Below are 23,989 nucleotides of genomic sequence, written 5' to 3'. Positions count from 1 at the left end.
GGGTTTAACAGACATATGCTAATACTTATAAAATATATAATCATCAGACATACCGAATACCAAGAGAGGTCTACACAACATTCTGTAATAATCTCTACGGAACAGGATCCAAACATGAAAAGATATATGAATCAATGAAAGACATTCTGTACACCTAGAACAAACACCACATTGCAATCAAATTTGCTCTGAGAAAAATGAAAATTAAACTGAGAATATCAACAACAAATAAGTAGACATAGTTTCTGGGGGTTTGTCCTGGCACATTCCACTCTACTTTACAACCTACAAACAGGACTTCCAGGAAGGCTGTGTTGCCCTAGTAACCAGAGTTGGGAATATAGAAATGCTGCCCCCTTGTGGCCGTTTCCTGCAACAGCAGCTTTAAATGCAGAACTAATGGTCATGTGATATTCACAATTACTACAGGGCTGTAAAGGACACCTGCCCTCAAAAAATGTCCTGGTGCAGGTAATGGCCACAGGAATTCAGAACATGGCAAATTTTTCAAGGAAACAATTTGAAGAGGTGAGTTTCTCTGTTTTACTTAAAAAAAAAAAACGTAGATGAAAGCTCAATATCGGGAATTATTAGACGCATGCAAATCCAACCTACAAAAAGGTATCACCACCCAACACTCAAAATGCCATCAGTAAAAAGTCTACAAACAATAAATTCTGAAGGGGTTTTAGAGAACTGTGTACCCTCTAGTTGCTGGTGGGATGTACACTGGTAACAGCCAGTAGTGAGAACAGAATGGAGGTGCGTTGAAAGGGAAAAATTTGAACTACCATATGATCTAGTAGGCCCACTGCTGGGCCTAATCCCTGAGAAGACCAGAATCCAAAAGACACAGGCTGGCAATCCTGCACTGCATCAATATTTAGCATTGCCAAGACTTGGAAGTAACCAAAATGTCCATCCACAGATGAATGCACAAAGAAGAAGTGGTCCATGTACACAATGCAATATTCGCCATGGAAAAGGATGAAACACTGCTCTTTGCAGCACCATAGATGAGCCTAGAGATAATCACAGAACATGAGGTAAGTCGGAAAGCAGCCGACAAATAACCTGTGATATCACTCCTAGCTGTTACCTAACAACTGACACGTATGAACATATTTCCACAGAGAAAGACTCTCACAGACTTAGAAAACAAACTATGGTTATCTAAAAGGAAAGGTGGGAGGAATGGATACATTAAGATTAGGGTTACCGTACGTATGCAAATACATATTAAACACACGTATCAAAAAGACCGACCATATACCAAGGGAGGTCTACTGAACGCTCTGTAATAATTTACACGGGGGCTTGCCTGGTGGCACCGTGGTTAAGAATCCACCTGCCAATGCAGGGGACACAGGTTCGATCCCTGGTTCGGGAAGGTCCCACATGCAGCAGAGCAACTAAGCCCGTGCACCACAACTAATGAGCCTACGCTCTGGAGCCCATGAGCCATAACTACTGAGCCCATGCGCCACAACTACTGAAGCCCACACGCCTAGAGCCCGTGCTCCGCAACAAGAGAAGCCACTGCAGTGAGAAGCCGGTGCACCGCAACGGAGAGTAGCCCCCGCTCACCGCAACTGGAGAAAGCCCACATGCAGCAACGAAGATCCAACTCAGCCAAAAATAAATAAATAAATAAAATAAATTTATTTAAAAAAATAATAGTAATTTACATGGGAAGAGGATCTGTACATGAGTAGATATATATAATGTTCAATTGAACCTGATTGTGCACACCCAGAACAAACACTATTCTGCTCATTACCCCAATTTAAAAAATTAAAACCACGAACAACAATTAATGAGACATAAAGTTATTGGGGTTTTCCCTGGCACATCCCATTCTAATTTACAACCTAGGAACACAACTTTCAGGAAGGCTCTGCTGCCCTAGTAACCAGACTTGGGAATGGAGAAATGCTGCCGCCTTGTGGCCGTTTCCCACAACAGCAGCTTTAAACACAGGGCTAAGGGTCACTTGAGATTCACAGTAATTGTAGGGCCGTAAATGACACGTGTCCTCAAAACATGTCCTGGGGTAGGTAATGGCCAAGAAAGTTCACAACACGGAAAATTTTTCAAGAAAACAATTTGAAGAGGTAAGTGTTACTCACTCGGTTGTTTTAAAAAAAGAAGAACATGGATAAAAGCTCAATATCAGGAATTATTGGTTGGATGCAAATCCAAACTACAAAAAGATTTCACCACCCAATATTCAAAATGCCATCCGTAAAAAGTCTACAAACAATGCATGCTGACGGGTTGGGGGAGAAATGCATACCCACTATGCTGTTGGTTGGATGTAAACTGGTAACAGCTAATCATGAGAACAGAACGGAGCTGCGTTTAAAAGGTAAAAATTGAGCTACCATATCATGCGGCCGATCCCCTAATGGGCCTATACCCTAAGAAGACCAGAATGGGAAAGGCACAGACAGGCAAACATGCCCTGCAGCAATATTTACAATAGCCAAGCCATGCAAGCAAACAAAATGTCCATCAACAGATAAATGGACAAAGAAGAAGTGGTATACGTACCGAATGGAATAGTAGCCTCGGGAAAAAAATGAACAATGCCGTTTGCAGGACTACACATGAGCCTAGAAATAATCATAGTACGTTACGTAAGTCAAAAGGGAATGACAAATATCCTATGATATCATTTATACGTGTTATCCTAAGATTGCTCCCAATGAACATATTTCCACAGAAAAACACACTCACAGACTGATAAAACAAACTAATGGTTAACCAAAATGAAAGGTGGGAGGATGGATAAATTAGGATTATTAGGAAATTAGCATACATATACTAACATATGTTAAATGTATATAAACATATAACATATAAACTATATGAATTATATAATCACCAATACATATAAAATATATCATGACAAAACACCTACCAAATACCAAGGGAGGTCTACTCAACATTCTGTAATAACATACGTGGTAACAGGATCCGAAGATGAACAGACATATGTATGAATCATTGACCAGATTCTGTACAGCCAGACAATCACAACACTCTAATCAAATTTCCTCCGATAAGAAATATAAATTAAATTTAAAAAACGAACATAAGTAAGGAGACATAAACTTCTGGGGGCTTGTCCCAGCACATTCCACTCTAATTTACAACCGAGGAACACGACGTCCAGGAAGACTCTGTTGCCCTAGTAACAAGAGTTGAGAACGTAATAATGCTGCCGCCTTGTGGCTGTTTCCCACAACAGCAGCTTTAAACACAGTGCTAATGGTCGCTTAATAGTCACGAGGACTGCGGGGCTGTAAATGATACCTGCCCTCAAAAAATGTCCTGGGGTAGGGAATAGGCAAGAAATTTCAACACATGACAAAGTTTTCAAGAAGTCAATATGAGAGGGAAGTTGTACTCACTCTTTAAAAAAAAAAAGGAAAAGGACAAAAAAGACACGCCTAAAGCTCAGTATAAGGAATTATTAGCTGCATGCAAATCCAATGTCCACAAAGGTTTCAGCTCACACCAGTCAAATGACCATCAGCAAAAAGTCTACAAACTATAAATGCTGAAGAGGTTTTAGGGAACTGTGTACCTTCTAGCTGCTGATGGGGTGTAAAGTGCTAACAGCACTAATGAAAACTGAATGCAGCTGCTTTAAAAGGTAAAAATTGAGCTACTGTATGATGCGGCAGGGCACCTTCTGGGCCTATAACCTAAGACCACCAGAATCGGAAAGACAGAGGCAGGCAAATGTGCACTGCAGCAATATTGAAAGAGCCAAGACATGGAAGCAAAAAAAAGCTCCATAAACAGATGAATGGACAAAGAAGAAGTGGTATATGTACAGAATGGAATATTAGCCACGAAAAAAAATAAAAGAATGGCATATGCAGCACCACGGATGAGCCTAGAGATAATCACACAACGTGAAGTAAGTCAGATTGCGAAAGACAAATGTTCTACGATATCACTTATGTTATCTGAAAATTCATAAAAATGAACATATTTCCATAGGGAAAGACAATCTCAGATGGAGAAGACAAACTTATGGTTAAGCCAAAGAAAAGGTGTGAGGAATGGACAAATTAGGATATTGGGGTTAACAAACATATACTAATACATATAAAATATATCATCCCCAAAGACCTATGGAATACCAAGAGTGGTCTATTCAACACTCTACAATAACCTACATGGAAAAGGACACAAAGATCAATAGATATATGTATATGTGTACATGAACAAGATTCTGTGCAGCTAGAACAAAAGACATTTTAAAATCCAATTTGCTCTGATAAAAATGAAAACTTAAAGACACAAACAAGAATTAAGGAGGCTAAAACTTATGGGGGTTTGTCCTGACACATTCCACTCTAATCTGCAACCTAAAAGCACAACTTGCAGCAAGGTTCTGTTTCCCTAGCAAGCAGAGTTGCCAACGTAGAAATGCTGCCACCTTAAGGCCGTTTCCTCAAACAGCAGCTTTAAATCCACTGCTAATGGTCACTAATATTCACAAGGACTGCAGGGCTGTAAATGACTCATGCCCTCAAAAACTGTCCTGGGGTAGGGAATGGCCAAAAAAATCCAAACGCGGCAAATTTTTCAAGAAGGAAATTTGAAGTTGTCAGTTTAGCTGAATCTTAAAAAAAAATGAAAAGGACATTGATACACGCAAAACATCAGGAATTATTAGACGCATGCAAATCCAATCTACACAAACGTATCACCTCACACCAGTCAGAATGACCATCAGCAAAACGTCAACAAACAATAGATGCTGAAGAAGTTGTGGAGAATAGCGTAACCTCTCGGTCTAAGTGGGATGTAAACTGGTAACCGCCAATAATAGGAACAGAATGGCAGTGCGTTGAAAGGTAAAAATTGAGTCCCCATATGATCCGGAAGGCCCACTATTGGGCCTGTCACCTGTGAAAGCCAGCATCAAAAAGACACAGGATGGAACATCGTGTATTGCAGCAGTATTTACAATAGCCAAGACATGGAAGCAACAAAAATGTCCATCATCAGATGAATGGACGAAAAAGTGGTCCATGTACACAATGCAATATTAGACACAGAAAAGAATGAAACAATGCTGTTTGCAGCACCATAGACGAGGCTACACACAATCACACAACTTGAAGTAAGTCAGAAAGCGAGAGACACATATCCTATGATATCACGTATAGGTCTTATGTAAAATTTGATAGGAATGAACCTATTTCCACAGAGAAGGACACTCACGTGTTCAGAAAACAAGCTTGTGCTTAACCAAACGGAAAGGTGTGAGGAATGTATAACGGAGGATATTGGGTTTAACAGACATATGCTAATACTTATAAAATATATAATCATCAGACATACCGAATACCAAGAAAGGTCTACACAACATTCTGTAATAATCTCTACGGAACAGGATCCAAACATGAAAAGATATATGAATCAATGAAAGACATTCTGTACACCTAGAACAAACACCACATTGCAATCAAATTTGCTCTGAGAAAAATGAAAATTAAACTGAGAATATCAACAACAAATAAGTAGACATAGTTTCTGGGGGTTTGCCCTGGCACATTCCACTCTACTTTACAACCTACAAACAGGACTTCCAGGAAGGCTGTGTTGCCCTAGTAACCAGAGTTGGGAATATAGAAATGCTGCCCCCTTGTGGCCGTTTCCTGCAACAGCAGCTTTAAATGCAGAACTAATGGTCATGTGATATTCACAATTACTACAGGGCTGTAAAGGACACCTGCCCTCAAAAAATGTCCTGGTGCAGGTAATGGCCACAGGAATTCAGAACATGGCAAATTTTTCAAGGAAACAATTTGAAGAGGTGAGTTTCTCTGTTTTACTTAAAAAAAAAAACGTAGATGAAAGCTCAATATCGGGAATTATTAGACGCATGCAAATCCAACCTACAAAAAGGTATCACCACCCAACACTCAAAATGCCATCAGTAAAAAGTCTACAAACAATAAATTCTGAAGGGGTTTTAGAGAACTGTGTACCCTCTAGTTGCTGGTGGGATGTACACTGGTAACAGCCAGTAGTGAGAACAGAATGGAGGTGCGTTGAAAGGGAAAAATTTGAACTACCATATGATCTAGTAGGCCCACTGCTGGGCCTAATCCCTGAGAAGACCAGAATCCAAAAGACACAGGCTGGCAATCCTGCACTGCATCAATATTTAGCATTGCCAAGACTTGGAAGTAACCAAAATGTCCATCCACAGATGAATGCACAAAGAAGAAGTGGTCCATGTACACAATGCAATATTCGCCATGGAAAAGGATGAAACACTGCTCTTTGCAGCACCATAGATGAGCCTAGAGATAATCACAGAACATGAGGTAAGTCGGAAAGCAGCCGACAAATAACCTGTGATATCACTCCTAGCTGTTACCTAACAACTGACACGTATGAACATATTTCCACAGAGAAAGACTCTCACAGACTTAGAAAACAAACTATGGTTATCTAAAAGGAAAGGTGGGAGGAATGGATACATTAAGATTAGGGTTACCGTACGTATGCAAATACATATTAAACACACGTATCAAAAAGACCGACCATATACCAAGGGAGGTCTACTGAACGCTCTGTAATAATTTACACGGGGGCTTGCCTGGTGGCACCGTGGTTAAGAATCCACCTGCCAATGCAGGGGACACAGGTTCGATCCCTGGTTCGGGAAGGTCCCACATGCAGCAGAGCAACTAAGCCCGTGCACCACAACTAATGAGCCTACGCTCTGGAGCCCATGAGCCATAACTACTGAGCCCATGTGCCACAACTACTGAAGCCCACACGCCTAGAGCCCGTGCTCCGCAACAAGAGAAGCCACTGCAGTGAGAAGCCGGTGCACCGCAACGGAGAGTAGCCCCCGCTCACCGCAACTGGAGAAAGCCCACATGCAGCAACGAAGATCCAACTCAGCCAAAAATAAATAAATAAATAAAATAAATTTATTTAAAAAAATAATAGTAATTTACATGGGAAGAGGATCTGTACATGAGTAGATATATATAATGTTCAATTGAACCTGATTGTGCACACCCAGAACAAACACTATTCTGCTCATTACCCCAATTTAAAAAATTAAAACCACGAACAACAATTAATGAGACATAAAGTTATTGGGGTTTTCCCTGGCACATCCCATTCTAATTTACAACCTAGGAACACAACTTTCAGGAAGGCTCTGCTGCCCTAGTAACCAGACTTGGGAATGGAGAAATGCTGCCGCCTTGTGGCCGTTTCCCACAACAGCAGCTTTAAACACAGGGCTAAGGGTCACTTGAGATTCACAGTAATTGTAGGGCCGTAAATGACACGTGTCCTCAAAACATGTCCTGGGGTAGGTAATGGCCAAGAAAGTTCACAACACGGAAAATTTTTCAAGAAAACAATTTGAAGAGGTAAGTGTTACTCACTCGGTTGTTTTAAAAAAAGAAGAACATGGATAAAAGCTCAATATCAGGAATTATTGGTTGGATGCAAATCCAAACTACAAAAAGATTTCACCACCCAATATTCAAAATGCCATCCGTAAAAAGTCTACAAACAATGCATGCTGACGGGTTGGGGGAGAAATGCATACCCACTATGCTGTTGGTTGGATGTAAACTGGTAACAGCTAATCATGAGAACAGAACGGAGCTGCGTTTAAAAGGTAAAAATTGAGCTACCATATCATGCGGCCGATCCCCTAATGGGCCTATACCCTAAGAAGACCAGAATGGGAAAGGCACAGACAGGCAAACATGCCCTGCAGCAATATTTACAATAGCCAAGCCATGCAAGCAAACAAAATGTCCATCAACAGATAAATGGACAAAGAAGAAGTGGTATACGTACCGAATGGAATAGTAGCCTCGGGAAAAAAATGAACAATGCCGTTTGCAGGACTACACATGAGCCTAGAAATAATCATAGTACGTTACGTAAGTCAAAAGGGAATGACAAATATCCTATGATATCATTTATACGTGTTATCCTAAGATTGCTCCCAATGAACATATTTCCACAGAAAAACACACTCACAGACTGATAAAACAAACTAATGGTTAACCAAAATGAAAGGTGGGAGGATGGATAAATTAGGATTATTAGGAAATTAGCATACATATACTAACATATGTTAAATGTATATAAACATATAACATATAAACTATATGAATTATATAATCACCAATACATATAAAATATATCATGACAAAACACCTACCAAATACCAAGGGAGGTCTACTCAACATTCTGTAATAACATACATGGTAACAGGATCCGAAGATGAACAGACATATGTATGAATCATTGACCAGATTCTGTACAGCCAGACAATCACAACACTCTAATCAAATTTCCTCCGATAAGAAATATAAATTAAATTTAAAAAACGAACATAAGTAAGGAGACATAAACTTCTGGGGGCTTGTCCCAGCACATTCCACTCTAATTTACAACCGAGGAACACGACGTCCAGGAAGACTCTGTTGCCCTAGTAACAAGAGTTGAGAACGTAATAATGCTGCCGCCTTGTGGCTGTTTCCCACAACAGCAGCTTTAAACACAGTGCCAATGGTCGCTTAATAGTCACGAGGACTGCGGGGCTGTAAATGATACCTGCCCTCAAAAAATGTCCTGGGGTAGGGAATAGGCAAGAAATTTCAACACATGACAAAGTTTTCAAGAAGTCAATATGAGAGGGAAGTTGTACTCACTCTTTAAAAAAAAAAGGAAAAGGAAAAAAAAGACACGCCTAAAGCTCAGTATAAGGAATTATTAGCTGCATGCAAATCCAACGTCCACAAAGGTTTCAGCTCACACCAGTCAAATGACCATCAGCAAAAAGTCTACAAACTATAAATGCTGAAGAGGTTTTAGGGAACTGTGTACCTTCTAGCTGCTGATGGGGTGTAAAGTGCTAACAGCACTAATGAAAACTGAATGCAGCTGCTTTAAAAGGTAAAAATTGAGCTACCGTATGATGCGGCAGGGCACCTTCTGGGCCTATAACCTAAGACCACCAGAATCGGAAAGACAGAGGCAGGCAAATGTGCACTGCAGCAATATTGAAAGAGCCAAGACATGGAAGCAAAAAAAAGCTCCATAAACAGATGAATGGACAAAGAAGAAGTGGTATATGTACAGAATGGAATATTAGCCACGAAAAAAAAATAAAAGAATGGCATATGCAGCACCACGGATGAGCCTAGAGATAATCACACAACGTGAAGTAAGTCAGATTGCGAAAGACAAATGTTCTACGATATCACTTATGTTATCTGAAAATTCATAAAAATGAACATATTTCCATAGGGAAAGACAATCTCAGATGGAGAAGACAAACTTATGGTTAAGCCAAAGAAAAGGTGTGAGGAATGGACAAATTAGGATATTGGGGTTAACAAACATATACTAATACATATAAAATATATCATCCCCAAAGACCTATGGAATACCAAGAGTGGTCTATTCAACACTCTACAATAACCTACATGGAAAAGGACACAAAGATCAATAGATATATGTATATGTGTACATGAACAAGATTCTGTGCAGCTAGAACAAAAGACATTTTAAAATCCAATTTGCTCTGATAAAAATGAAAACTTAAAGACACAAACAAGAATTAAGGAGGCTAAAACTTATGGGGGTTTGTCCTGACACATTCCACTCTAATCTGCAACCTAAAAGCACAACTTGCAGCAAGGTTCTGTTTCCCTAGCAAGCAGAGTTGCCAACGTAGAAATGCTGCCACCTTAAGGCCGTTTCCTCAAACAGCAGCTTTAAATCCACTGCTAATGGTCACTAATATTCACAAGGACTGCAGGGCTGTAAATGACTCATGCCCTCAAAAACTGTCCTGGGGTAGGGAATGGCCAAAAAAATCCAAACGCGGCAAATTTTTCAAGAAGGAAATTTGAAGTTGTCAGTTTAGCTGAATCTTAAAAAAAAATGAAAAGGACATTGATACACGCAAAACATCAGGAATTATTAGACGCATGCAAATCCAATCTACACAAACGTATCACCTCACACCAGTCAGAATGACCATCAGCAAAACGTCAACAAACAATAGATGCTGAAGAAGTTGTGGAGAATAGCGTAACCTCTCGGTCTAAGTGGGATGTAAACTGGTAACCGCCAATAATAGGAACAGAATGGCAGTGCGTTGAAAGGTAAAAATTGAGTCCCCATATGATCCGGAAGGCCCACTATTGGGCCTGTCACCTGTGAAAGCCAGCATCAAAAAGACACAGGATGGAACATCGTGTATTGCAGCAGTATTTACAATAGCCAAGACATGGAAGCAACAAAAATGTCCATCATCAGATGAATGGACGAAAAAGTGGTCCATGTACACAATGCAATATTAGACACAGAAAAGAATGAAACAATGCTGTTTGCAGCACCATAGACGAGGCTACACACAATCACACAACTTGAAGTAAGTCAGAAAGCGAGAGACACATATCCTATGATATCACGTATAGGTCTTATGTAAAAATTGATAGGAATGAACCTATTTCCACAGAGAAGGACACTCACGTGTTCAGAAAACAAGCTTGTGCTTAACCAAACGGAAAGGTGTGAGGAATGTATAACGGAGGATATTGGGTTTAACAGACATATGCTAATACTTATAAAATATATAATCATCAGACATACCGAATACCAAGAGAGGTCTACACAACATTCTGTAATAATCTCTACGGAACAGGATCCAAACATGAAAAGATATATGAATCAATGAAAGACATTCTGTACACCTAGAACAAACACCACATTGCAATCAAATTTGCTCTGAGAAAAATGAAAATTAAACTGAGAATATCAACAACAAATAAGTAGACATAGTTTCTGGGGGTTTGCCCTGGCACATTCCACTCTACTTTACAACCTACAAACAGGACTTCCAGGAAGGCTGTGTTGCCCTAGTAACCAGAGTTGGGAATATAGAAATGCTGCCCCCTTGTGGCCGTTTCCTGCAACAGCAGCTTTAAATGCAGAACTAATGGTCATGTGATATTCACAATTACTACAGGGCTGTAAAGGACACCTGCCCTCAAAAAATGTCCTGGTGCAGGTAATGGCCACAGGAATTCAGAACATGGCAAATTTTTCAAGGAAACAATTTGAAGAGGTGAGTTTCTCTGTTTTACTTAAAAAAAAAACGTAGATGAAAGCTCAATATCGGGAATTATTAGACGCATGCAAATCCAACCTACAAAAAGGTATCACCACCCAACACTCAAAATGCCATCAGTAAAAAGTCTACAAACAATAAATTCTGAAGGGGTTTTAGAGAACTGTGTACCCTCTAGTTGCTGGTGGGATGTACACTGGTAACAGCCAGTAGTGAGAACAGAATGGAGGTGCGTTGAAAGGGAAAAATTTGAACTACCATATGATCTAGTAGGCCCACTGCTGGGCCTAATCCCTGAGAAGACCAGAATCCAAAAGACACAGGCTGGCAATCCTGCACTGCATCAATATTTAGCATTGCCAAGACTTGGAAGTAACCAAAATGTCCATCCACAGATGAATGCACAAAGAAGAAGTGGTCCATGTACACAATGCAATATTCGCCATGGAAAAGGATGAAACACTGCTCTTTGCAGCACCATAGATGAGCCTAGAGATAATCACAGAACATGAGGTAAGTCGGAAAGCAGCCGACAAATAACCTGTGATATCACTCCTAGCTGTTACCTAACAACTGACACGTATGAACATATTTCCACAGAGAAAGACTCTCACAGACTTAGAAAACAAACTATGGTTATCTAAAAGGAAAGGTGGGAGGAATGGATACATTAAGATTAGGGTTACCGTACGTATACAAATACATATTAAACACACGTATCAAAAAGACCGACCATATACCAAGGGAGGTCTACTGAACGCTCTGTAATAATTTACACGGGGGCTTGCCTGGTGGCACCGTGGTTAAGAATCCACCTGCCAATGCAGGGGACACAGGTTCGATCCCTGGTTCGGGAAGGTCCCACATGCAGCAGAGCAACTAAGCCCGTGCACCACAACTAATGAGCCTACGCTCTGGAGCCCATGAGCCATAACTACTGAGCCCATGCGCCACAACTACTGAAGCCCACACGCCTAGAGCCCGTGCTCCACAACAAGAGAAGCCACTGCAGTGAGAAGCCGGTGCACCGCAACGGAGAGTAGCCCCCGCTCACCGCAACTGGAGAAAGCCCACATGCAGCAACGAAGATCCAACTCAGCCAAAAATAAATAAATAAATAAAATAAATTTATTTAAAAAAATAATAGTAATTTACATGGGAAGAGGATCTGTACATGAGTAGATATATATAATGTTCAATTGAACCTGATTGTGCACACCCAGAACAAACACTATTCTGCTCATTACCCCAATTTAAAAAATTAAAACCACGAACAACAATTAATGAGACATAAAGTTATTGGGGTTTTCCCTGGCACATCCCATTCTAATTTACAACCTAGGAACACAACTTTCAGGAAGGCTCTGCTGCCCTAGTAACCAGACTTGGGAATGGAGAAATGCTGCCGCCTTGTGGCCGTTTCCCACAACAGCAGCTTTAAACACAGGGCTAAGGGTCACTTGAGATTCACAGTAATTGTAGGGCCGTAAATGACACGTGTCCTCAAAACATGTCCTGGGGTAGGTAATGGCCAAGAAAGTTCACAACACGGAAAATTTTTCAAGAAAACAATTTGAAGAGGTAAGTGTTACTCACTCGGTTGTTTTAAAAAAAAAGAAGAACATGGATAAAAGCTCAATATCAGGAATTATTGGTTGGATGCAAATCCAAACTACAAAAAGATTTCACCACCCAATATTCAAAATGCCATCCGTAAAAAGTCTACAAACAATGCATGCTGACGGGTTGGGGGAGAAATGCATACCCACTATGCTGTTGGTTGGATGTAAACTGGTAACAGCTAATCATGAGAACAGAACGGAGCTGCGTTTAAAAGGTAAAAATTGAGCTACCATATCATGCGGCCGATCCCCTAATGGGCCTATACCCTAAGAAGACCAGAATGGGAAAGGCACAGACAGGCAAACATGCCCTGCAGCAATATTTACAATAGCCAAGCCATGCAAGCAAACAAAATGTCCATCAACAGATAAATGGACAAAGAAGAAGTGGTATACGTACCGAATGGAATAGTAGCCTCGGGAAAAAAATGAACAATGCCGTTTGCAGGACTACACATGAGCCTAGAAATAATCATAGTACGTTACGTAAGTCAAAAGGGAATGACAAATATCCTATGATATCATTTATACGTGTTATCCTAAGATTGCTCCCAATGAACATATTTCCACAGAAAAACACACTCACAGACTGATAAAACAAACTAATGGTTAACCAAAATGAAAGGTGGGAGGATGGATAAATTAGGATTATTAGGAAATTAGCATACATATACTAACGTATGTTAAATGTATATAAACATATAACATATAAACTATATGAATTATATAATCACCAATACATATAAAATATATCATGACAAAACACCTACCAAATACCAAGGGAGGTCTACTCAACATTCTGTAATAACATACATGGTAACAGGATCCGAAGATGAACAGACATATGTATGAATCATTGACCAGATTCTGTACAGCCAGACAATCACAACACTCTAATCAAATTTCCTCCGATAAGAAATATAAATTAAATTTAAAAAACGAACATAAGTAAGGAGACATAAACTTCTGGGGGCTTGTCCCAGCACATTCCACTCTAATTTACAACCGAGGAACACGACGTCCAGGAAGACTCTGTTGCCCTAGTAACAAGAGTTGAGAACGTAATAATGCTGCCGCCTTGTGGCTGTTTCCCACAACAGCAGCTTTAAACACAGTGCCAATGGTCGCTTAATAGTCACGAGGACTGCGGGGCTGTAAATGATACCTGCCCTCAAAAAATGTCCTGGGGTAGGGAATAGGCAAGAAATTTCAACACATGACAAAGTTTTCAAGAAGTCAATATGAGAGGGAAGTTGTACTCACTCTTTAAAAAAAAAAGGAAAAGGAAAAAAAAGACACGCCTAAAGCTCAGTATAAGGAATTATTAGCTGCATGCAAATCCAACGTCCACAAAGGTTTCAGCTCACACCAGTCAAATGACCATCAGCAAAAAGTCTACAAACTATAAATGCTGAAGAGGTTTTAGGGAACTGTGTACCTTCTAGCTGCTGATGGGGTGTAAAGTGCTAACAGCACTAATGAAAACTGAATGCAGCTGCTTTAAAAGGTAAAAATTGAGCTACCGTATGATGCGGCAGGGCACCTTCTGGGCCTATAACCTAAGACCACCAGAATCGGAAAGACAGAGGCAGGCAAATGTGCACTGCAGCAATATTGAAAGAGCCAAGACATGGAAGCAAAAAAAAGCTCCATAAACAGATGAATGGACAAAGAAGAAGTGGTATATGTACAGAATGGAATATTAGCCACGAAAAAAAAATAAAAGAATGGCATATGCAGCACCACGGATGAGCCTAGAGATAATCACACAACGTGAAGTAAGTCAGATTGCGAAAGACAAATGTTCTACGATATCACTTATGTTATCTGAAAATTCATAAAAATGAACATATTTCCATAGGGAAAGACAATCTCAGATGGAGAAGACAAACTTATGGTTAAGCCAAAGAAAAGGTGTGAGGAATGGACAAATTAGGATATTGGGGTTAACAAACATATACTAATACATATAAAATATATCATCCCCAAAGACCTATGGAATACCAAGAGTGGTCTATTCAACACTCTACAATAACCTACATGGAAAAGGACACAAAGATCAATAGATATATGTATATGTGTACATGAACAAGATTCTGTGCAGCTAGAACAAAAGACATTTTAAAATCCAATTTGCTCTGATAAAAATGAAAACTTAAAGACACAAACAAGAATTAAGGAGGCTAAAACTTATGGGGGTTTGTCCTGACACATTCCACTCTAATCTGCAACCTAAAAGCACAACTTGCAGCAAGGTTCTGTTTCCCTAGCAAGCAGAGTTGCCAACGTAGAAATGCTGCCACCTTAAGGCCGTTTCCTCAAACAGCAGCTTTAAATCCACTGCTAATGGTCACTAATATTCACAAGGACTGCAGGGCTGTAAATGACTCATGCCCTCAAAAACTGTCCTGGGGTAGGGAATGGCCAAAAAAATCCAAACGCGGCAAATTTTTCAAGAAGGAAATTTGAAGTTGTAAGTTTAGCTGAATCTTAAAAAAAAATGAAAAGGACATTGATACACGCAAAACATCAGGAATTATTAGACGCATGCAAATCCAATCTACACAAACGTATCACCTCACACCAGTCAGAATGACCATCAGCAAAACGTCAACAAACAATAGATGTTGAAGAAGTTGTGGAGAATAGCGTAACCTCTCGGTCTAAGTGGGATGTAAACTGGTAACCGCCAATAATAGGAACAGAATGGCAGTGCGTTGAAAGGTAAAAATTGAGTCCCCATATGATCCGGAAGGCCCACTATTGGGCCTGTCACCTGTGAAAGACAGCATCAAAAAGACACAGGATGGAACATCGTGTATTGCAGCAGTATTTACAATAGCCAAGACATGGAAGCAACAAAAATGTCCATCATCAGATGAATGGACGAAAAAGTGGTCCATGTACACAATGCAATATTAGACACAGAAAAGAATGAAACAATGCCGTTTGCAGCACCATAGACGAGGCTACACACAATCACACAACTTGAAGTAAGTCAGAAAGCGAGAGACACATATCCTATGATATCACGTATAGGTCTTATGTAAAAATTGATAGGAATGAACCTATTTCCACAGAGAAGGACACTCACGTGTTCAGAAAACAAGCTTGTGCTTAACCAAACGGAAAGGTGTGAGGAATGTATAACGGAGGATATTGGGTTTAACAGACATATGCTAATACTTATAAAATATATAATCATCAGACATACCGAATACCAAGAGAGGTCTACACAACATTCTGTAATAATCTCTACGGAACAGGATCCAAACATGAAAAGATATATGAATCAATGAAAGACATTCTGTACACCTAGAACAAACACCACATTGCAATCAAATTTGCTCTGAGAAAAATGAAAATTAAACTGAGAATATCAACAACAAATAAGTAGACATAGTTTCTGGGGGTTTGCCCTGGCACATTCCACTCTACTTTACAACCTACAAACAGGACTTCCAGGAAGGCTGTGTTGCCCTAGTAACCAGAGTTGGGAATATAGAAATGCTGCCCCCTTGTGGCCGTTTCCTGCAACAGCAGCTTTAAATGCAGAACTAATGGTCATGTGATATTCACAATTACTACAGGGCTGTAAAGGACACCTGCCCTCAAAAAATGTCCTGGTGCAGGTAATGGCCACAGGAATTCAGAACATGGCAAATTTTTCAAGGAAACAATTTGAAGAGGTGAGTTTCTCTGTTTTACTTAAAAAAAAAAACGTAGATGAAAGCTCAATATCGGGAATTATTAGACGCATGCAAATCCAACCTACAAAAAGGTATCACCACCCAACACTCAAAATGCCATCAGTAAAAAGTCTACAAACAATAAATTCTGAAGGGGTTTTAGAGAACTGTGTACCCTCTAGTTGCTGGTGGGATGTACACTGGTAACAGCCAGTAGTGAGAACAGAATGGAGGTGCGTTGAAAGGGAAAAATTTGAACTACCATATGATCTAGTAGGCCCACTGCTGGGCCTAATCCCTGAGAAGACCAGAATCCAAAAGACACAGGCTGGCAATCCTGCACTGCATCAATATTTAGCATTGCCAAGACTTGGAAGTAACCAAAATGTCCATCCACAGATGAATGCACAAAGAAGAAGTGGTCCATGTACACAATGCAATATTCGCCATGGAAAAGGATGAAACACTGCTCTTTGCAGCACCATAGATGAGCCTAGAGATAATCACAGAACATGAGGTAAGTCGGAAAGCAGCCGACAAATAACCTGTGATATCACTCCTAGCTGTTACCTAACAACTGACACGTATGAACATATTTCCACAGAGAAAGACTCTCACAGACTTAGAAAACAAACTATGGTTATCTAAAAGGAAAGGTGGGAGGAATGGATACATTAAGATTAGGGTTACCGTACGTATGCAAATACATATTAAACACACGTATCAAAAAGACCGACCATATACCAAGGGAGGTCTACTGAACGCTCTGTAATAATTTACACGGGGGCTTGCCTGGTGGCACCGTGGTTAAGAATCCACCTGCCAATGCAGGGGACACAGGTTCGATCCCTGGTTCGGGAAGGTCCCACATGCAGCAGAGCAACTAAGCCCGTGCACCACAACTAATGAGCCTACGCTCTGGAGCCCATGAGCCATAACTACTGAGCCCATGCACCACAACTACTGAAGCCCACACGCCTAGAGCCCGTGCTCCGCAACAAGAGAAGCCACTGCAGTGAGAAGCCGGTGCACCGCAACGGAGAGTAGCCCCCGCTCACCACAACTGGAGAAAGCCCACATGCAGCAACGAAGATCCAACTCAGCCAAAAATAAATAAATAAATAAAATAAATTTATTTAAAAAAATAATAGTAATTTACATGGGAAGAGGATCTGTACATGAGTAGATATATATAATGTTCAATTGAACCTGATTGTGCACACCCAGAACAAACACTATTCTGCTCATTACCCCAATTTAAAAAATTAAAACCACGAACAACAATTAATGAGACATAAAGTTATTGGGGTTTTCCCTGGCACATCCCATTCTAATTTACAACCTAGGAACACAACTTTCAGGAAGGCTCTGCTGCCCTAGTAACCAGACTTGGGAATGGAGAAATGCTGCCGCCTTGTGGCCGTTTCCCACAACAGCAGCTTTAAACACAGGGCTAAGGGTCACTTGAGATTCACAGTAATTGTAGGGCCGTAAATGACACGTGTCCTCAAAACATGTCCTGGGGTAGGTAATGGCCAAGAAAGTTCACAACACGGAAAATTTTTCAAGAAAACAATTTGAAGAGGTAAGTGTTACTCACTCGGTTGTTTTAAAAAAAAAGAAGAACATGGATAAAAGCTCAATATCAGGAATTATTGGTTGGATGCAAATCCAAACTACAAAAAGATTTCACCACCCAATATTCAAAATGCCATCCGTAAAAAGTCTACAAACAATGCATGCTGACGGGTTGGGGGAGAAATGCATACCCACTATGCTGTTGGTTGGATGTAAACTGGTAACAGCTAATCATGAGAACAGAACGGAGCTGAGTTTAAAAGGTAAAAATTGAGCTACCATATCATGCGGCCGATCCCCTAATGGGCCTATACCCTAAGAAGACCAGAATGGGAAAGGCACAGACAGGCAAACATGCCCTGCAGCAATATTTACAATAGCCAAGCCATGCAAGCAAACAAAATGTCCATCAACAGATAAATGGACAAAGAAGAAGTGGTATACGTACCGAATGGAATAGTAGCCTCGGGAAAAAAATGAACAATGCCGTTTGCAGGACTACACATGAGCCTAGAAATAATCATAGTACGTTACGTAAGTCAAAAGGGAATGACAAATATCCTATGATATCATTTATACGTGTTATCCTAAGATTGCTCCCAATGAACATATTTCCACAGAAAAACACACTCACAGACTGATAAAACAAACTAATGGTTAACCAAAATGAAAGGTGGGAGGATGGATAAATTAGGATTATTAGGAAATTAGCATACATATACTAACGTATGTTAAATGTATATAAACATATAACATATAAACTATATGAATTATATAATCACCAATACATATAAAATATATCATGACAAAACACCTACCAAATACCAAGGGAGGTCTACTCAACATTCTGTAATAACATACATGGTAACAGGATCCGAAGATGAACAGACATATGTATGAATCATTGACCAGATTCTGTACAGCCAGACAATCACAACACTCTAATCAAATTTCCTCCGATAAGAAATATAAATTAAATTTAAAAAACGAACATAAGTAAGGAGACATAAACTTCTGGGGGCTTGTCCCAGCACATTCCACTCTAATTTACAACCGAGGAACACGACGTCCAGGAAGACTCTGTTGCCCTAGTAACAAGAGTTGAGAACGTAATAATGCTGCCGCCTTGTGGCTGTTTCCCACAACAGCAGCTTTAAACACAGTGCCAATGGTCGCTTAATAGTCACGAGGACTGCGGGGCTGTAAATGATACCTGCCCTCAAAAAATGTCCTGGGGTAGGGAATAGGCAAGAAATTTCAACACATGACAAAGTTTTCAAGAAGTCAATATGAGAGGGAAGTTGTACTCACTCTTTAAAAAAAAAAGGAAAAGGAAAAAAAAGACACGCCTAAAGCTCAGTATAAGGAATTATTAGCTGCATGCAAATCCAACGTCCACAAAGGTTTCAGCTCACACCAGTCAAATGACCATCAGCAAAAAGTCTACAAACTATAAATGCTGAAGAGGTTTTAGGGAACTGTGTACCTTCTAGCTGCTGATGGGGTGTAAAGTGCTAACAGCACTAATGAAAACTGAATGCAGCTGCTTTAAAAGGTAAAAATTGAGCTACCGTATGATGCGGCAGGGCACCTTCTGGGCCTATAACCTAAGACCACCAGAATCGGAAAGACAGAGGCAGGCAAATGTGCACTGCAGCAATATTGAAAGAGCCAAGACATGGAAGCAAAAAAAAGCTCCATAAACAGATGAATGGACAAAGAAGAAGTGGTATATGTACAGAATGGAATATTAGCCACGAAAAAAAAATAAAAGAATGGCATATGCAGCACCACGGATGAGCCTAGAGATAATCACACAACGTGAAGTAAGTCAGATTGCGAAAGACAAATGTTCTACGATATCACTTATGTTATCTGAAAATTCATAAAAATGAACATATTTCCATAGGGAAAGACAATCTCAGATGGAGAAGACAAACTTATGGTTAAGCCAAAGAAAAGGTGTGAGGAATGGACAAATTAGGATATTGGGGTTAACAAACATATACTAATACATATAAAATATATCATCCCCAAAGACCTATGGAATACCAAGAGTGGTCTATTCAACACTCTACAATAACCTACATGGAAAAGGACACAAAGATCAATAGATATATGTATATGTGTACATGAACAAGATTCTGTGCAGCTAGAACAAAAGACATTTTAAAATCCAATTTGCTCTGATAAAAATGAAAACTTAAAGACACAAACAAGAATTAAGGAGGCTAAAACTTATGGGGGTTTGTCCTGACACATTCCACTCTAATCTGCAACCTAAAAGCACAACTTGCAGCAAGGTTCTGTTTCCCTAGCAAGCAGAGTTGCCAACGTAGAAATGCTGCCACCTTAAGGCCGTTTCCTCAAACAGCAGCTTTAAATCCACTGCTAATGGTCACTAATATTCACAAGGACTGCAGGGCTGTAAATGACTCATGCCCTCAAAAACTGTCCTGGGGTAGGGAATGGCCAAAAAAATCCAAACGCGGCAAATTTTTCAAGAAGGAAATTTGAAGTTGTAAGTTTAGCTGAATCTTAAAAAAAAATGAAAAGGACATTGATACACGCAAAACATCAGGAATTATTAGACGCATGCAAATCCAATCTACACAAACGTATCACCTCACACCAGTCAGAATGACCATCAGCAAAACGTCAACAAACAATAGATGTTGAAGAAGTTGTGGAGAATAGCGTAACCTCTCGGTCTAAGTGGGATGTAAACTGGTAACCGCCAATAATAGGAACAGAATGGCAGTGCGTTGAAAGGTAAAAATTGAGTCCCCATATGATCCGGAAGGCCCACTATTGGGCCTGTCACCTGTGAAAGACAGCATCAAAAAGACACAGGATGGAACATCGTGTATTGCAGCAGTATTTACAATAGCCAAGACATGGAAGCAACAAAAATGTCCATCATCAGATGAATGGACGAAAAAGTGGTCCATGTACACAATGCAATATTAGACACAGAAAAGAATGAAACAATGCCGTTTGCAGCACCATAGACGAGGCTACACACAATCACACAACTTGAAGTAAGTCAGAAAGCGAGAGACACATATCCTATGATATCACGTATAGGTCTTATGTAAAAATTGATAGGAATGAACCTATTTCCACAGAGAAGGACACTCACGTGTTCAGAAAACAAGCTTGTGCTTAACCAAACGGAAAGGTGTGAGGAATGTATAACGGAGGATATTGGGTTTAACAGACATATGCTAATACTTATAAAATATATAATCATCAGACATACCGAATACCAAGAGAGGTCTACACAACATTCTGTAATAATCTCTACGGAACAGGATCCAAACATGAAAAGATATATGAATCAATGAAAGACATTCTGTACACCTAGAACAAACACCACATTGCAATCAAATTTGCTCTGAGAAAAATGAAAATTAAACTGAGAATATCAACAACAAATAAGTAGACATAGTTTCTGGGGGTTTGCCCTGGCACATTCCACTCTACTTTACAACCTACAAACAGGACTTCCAGGAAGGCTGTGTTGCCCTAGTAACCAGAGTTGGGAATATAGAAATGCTGCCCCCTTGTGGCCGTTTCCTGCAACAGCAGCTTTAAATGCAGAACTAATGGTCATGTGATATTCACAATTACTACAGGGCTGTAAAGGACACCTGCCCTCAAAAAATGTCCTGGTGCAGGTAATGGCCACAGGAATTCAGAACATGGCAAATTTTTCAAGGAAACAATTTGAAGAGGTGAGTTTCTCTGTTTTACTTAAAAAAAAAAACGTAGATGAAAGCTCAATATCGGGAATTATTAGACGCATGCAAATCCAACCTACAAAAAGGTATCACCACCCAACACTCAAAATGCCATCAGTAAAAAGTCTACAAACAATAAATTCTGAAGGGGTTTTAGAGAACTGTGTACCCTCTAGTTGCTGGTGGGATGTACACTGGTAACAGCCAGTAGTGAGAACAGAATGGAGGTGCGTTGAAAGGGAAAAATTTGAACTACCATATGATCTAGTAGGCCCACTGCTGGGCCTAATCCCTGAGAAGACCAGAATCCAAAAGACACAGGCTGGCAATCCTGCACTGCATCAATATTTAGCATTGCCAAGACTTGGAAGTAACCAAAATGTCCATCCACAGATGAATGCACAAAGAAGAAGTGGTCCATGTACACAATGCAATATTCGCCATGGAAAAGGATGAAACACTGCTCTTTGCAGCACCATAGATGAGCCTAGAGATAATCACAGAACATGAGGTAAGTCGGAAAGCAGCCGACAAATAACCTGTGATATCACTCCTAGCTGTTACCTAACAACTGACACGTATGAACATATTTCCACAGAGAAAGACTCTCACAGACTTAGAAAACAAACTATGGTTATCTAAAAGGAAAGGTGGGAGGAATGGATACATTAAGATTAGGGTTACCGTACGTATACAAATACATATTAAACACACGTATCAAAAAGACCGACCATATACCAAGGGAGGTCTACTGAACGCTCTGTAATAATTTACACGGGGGCTTGCCTGGTGGCACCGTGGTTAAGAATCCACCTGCCAATGCAGGGGACACAGGTTCGATCCCTGGTTCGGGAAGGTCCCACATGCAGCAGAGCAACTAAGCCCGTGCACCACAACTAATGAGCCTACGCTCTGGAGCCCATGAGCCATAACTACTGAGCCCATGCGCCACAACTACTGAAGCCCACACGCCTAGAGCCCGTGCTCCGCAACAAGAGAAGCCACTGCAGTGAGAAGCCGGTGCACCGCAACGGAGAGTAGCCCCCGCTCACCGCAACTGGAGAAAGCCCACATGCAGCAACGAAGATCCAACTCAGCCAAAAATAAATAAATAAATAAAATAAATTTATTTAAAAAAATAATAGTAATTTACATGGGAAGAGGATCTGTACATGAGTAGATATATATAATGTTCAATTGAACCTGATTGTGCACACCCAGAACAAACACTATTCTGCTCATTACCCCAATTTAAAAAATTAAAACCACGAACAACAATTAATGAGACATAAAGTTATTGGGGTTTTCCCTGGCACATCCCATTCTAATTTACAACCTAGGAACACAACTTTCAGGAAGGCTCTGCTGCCCTAGTAACCAGACTTGGGAATGGAGAAATGCTGCCGCCTTGTGGCCGTTTCCCACAACAGCAGCTTTAAACACAGGGCTAAGGGTCACTTGAGATTCACAGTAATTGTAGGGCCGTAAATGACACGTGTCCTCAAAACATGTCCTGGGGTAGGTAATGGCCAAGAAAGTTCACAACACGGAAAATTTTTCAAGAAAACAATTTGAAGAGGTAAGTGTTACTCACTCGGTTGTTTTAAAAAAAGAAGAACATGGATAAAAGCTCAATATCAGGAATTATTGGTTGGATGCAAATCCAAACTACAAAAAGATTTCACCACCCAATATTCAAAATGCCATCCGTAAAAAGTCTACAAACAATGCATGCTGACGGGTTGGGGGAGAAATGCATACCCACTATGCTGTTGGTTGGATGTAAACTGGTAACAGCTAATCATGAGAACAGAACGGAGCTGCGTTTAAAAGGTAAAAATTGAGCTACCATATCATGCGGCCGATCCCCTAATGGGCCTATACCCTAAGAAGACCAGAATGGGAAAGGCACAGACAGGCAAACATGCCCTGCAGCAATATTTACAATAGCCAAGCCATGCAAGCAAACAAAATGTCCATCAACAGATAAATGGACAAAGAAGAAGTGGTATACGTACCGAATGGAATAGTAGCCTCGGGAAAAAAATGAACAATGCCGTTTGCAGGACTACACATGAGCCTAGAAATAATCATAGTACGTTACGTAAGTCAAAAGGGAATGACAAATATCCTATGATATCATTTATACGTGTTATCCTAAGATTGCTCCCAATGAACATATTTCCACAGAAAAACACA

This window comes from Eubalaena glacialis, chromosome 7, assembly GCF_028564815.1.
Source record: "Eubalaena glacialis isolate mEubGla1 chromosome 7, mEubGla1.1.hap2.+ XY, whole genome shotgun sequence".
NCBI classification, from domain to species: domain Eukaryota; kingdom Metazoa; phylum Chordata; class Mammalia; order Artiodactyla; family Balaenidae; genus Eubalaena; species Eubalaena glacialis.
This window is presented reverse-complemented; position numbering follows the sequence as displayed.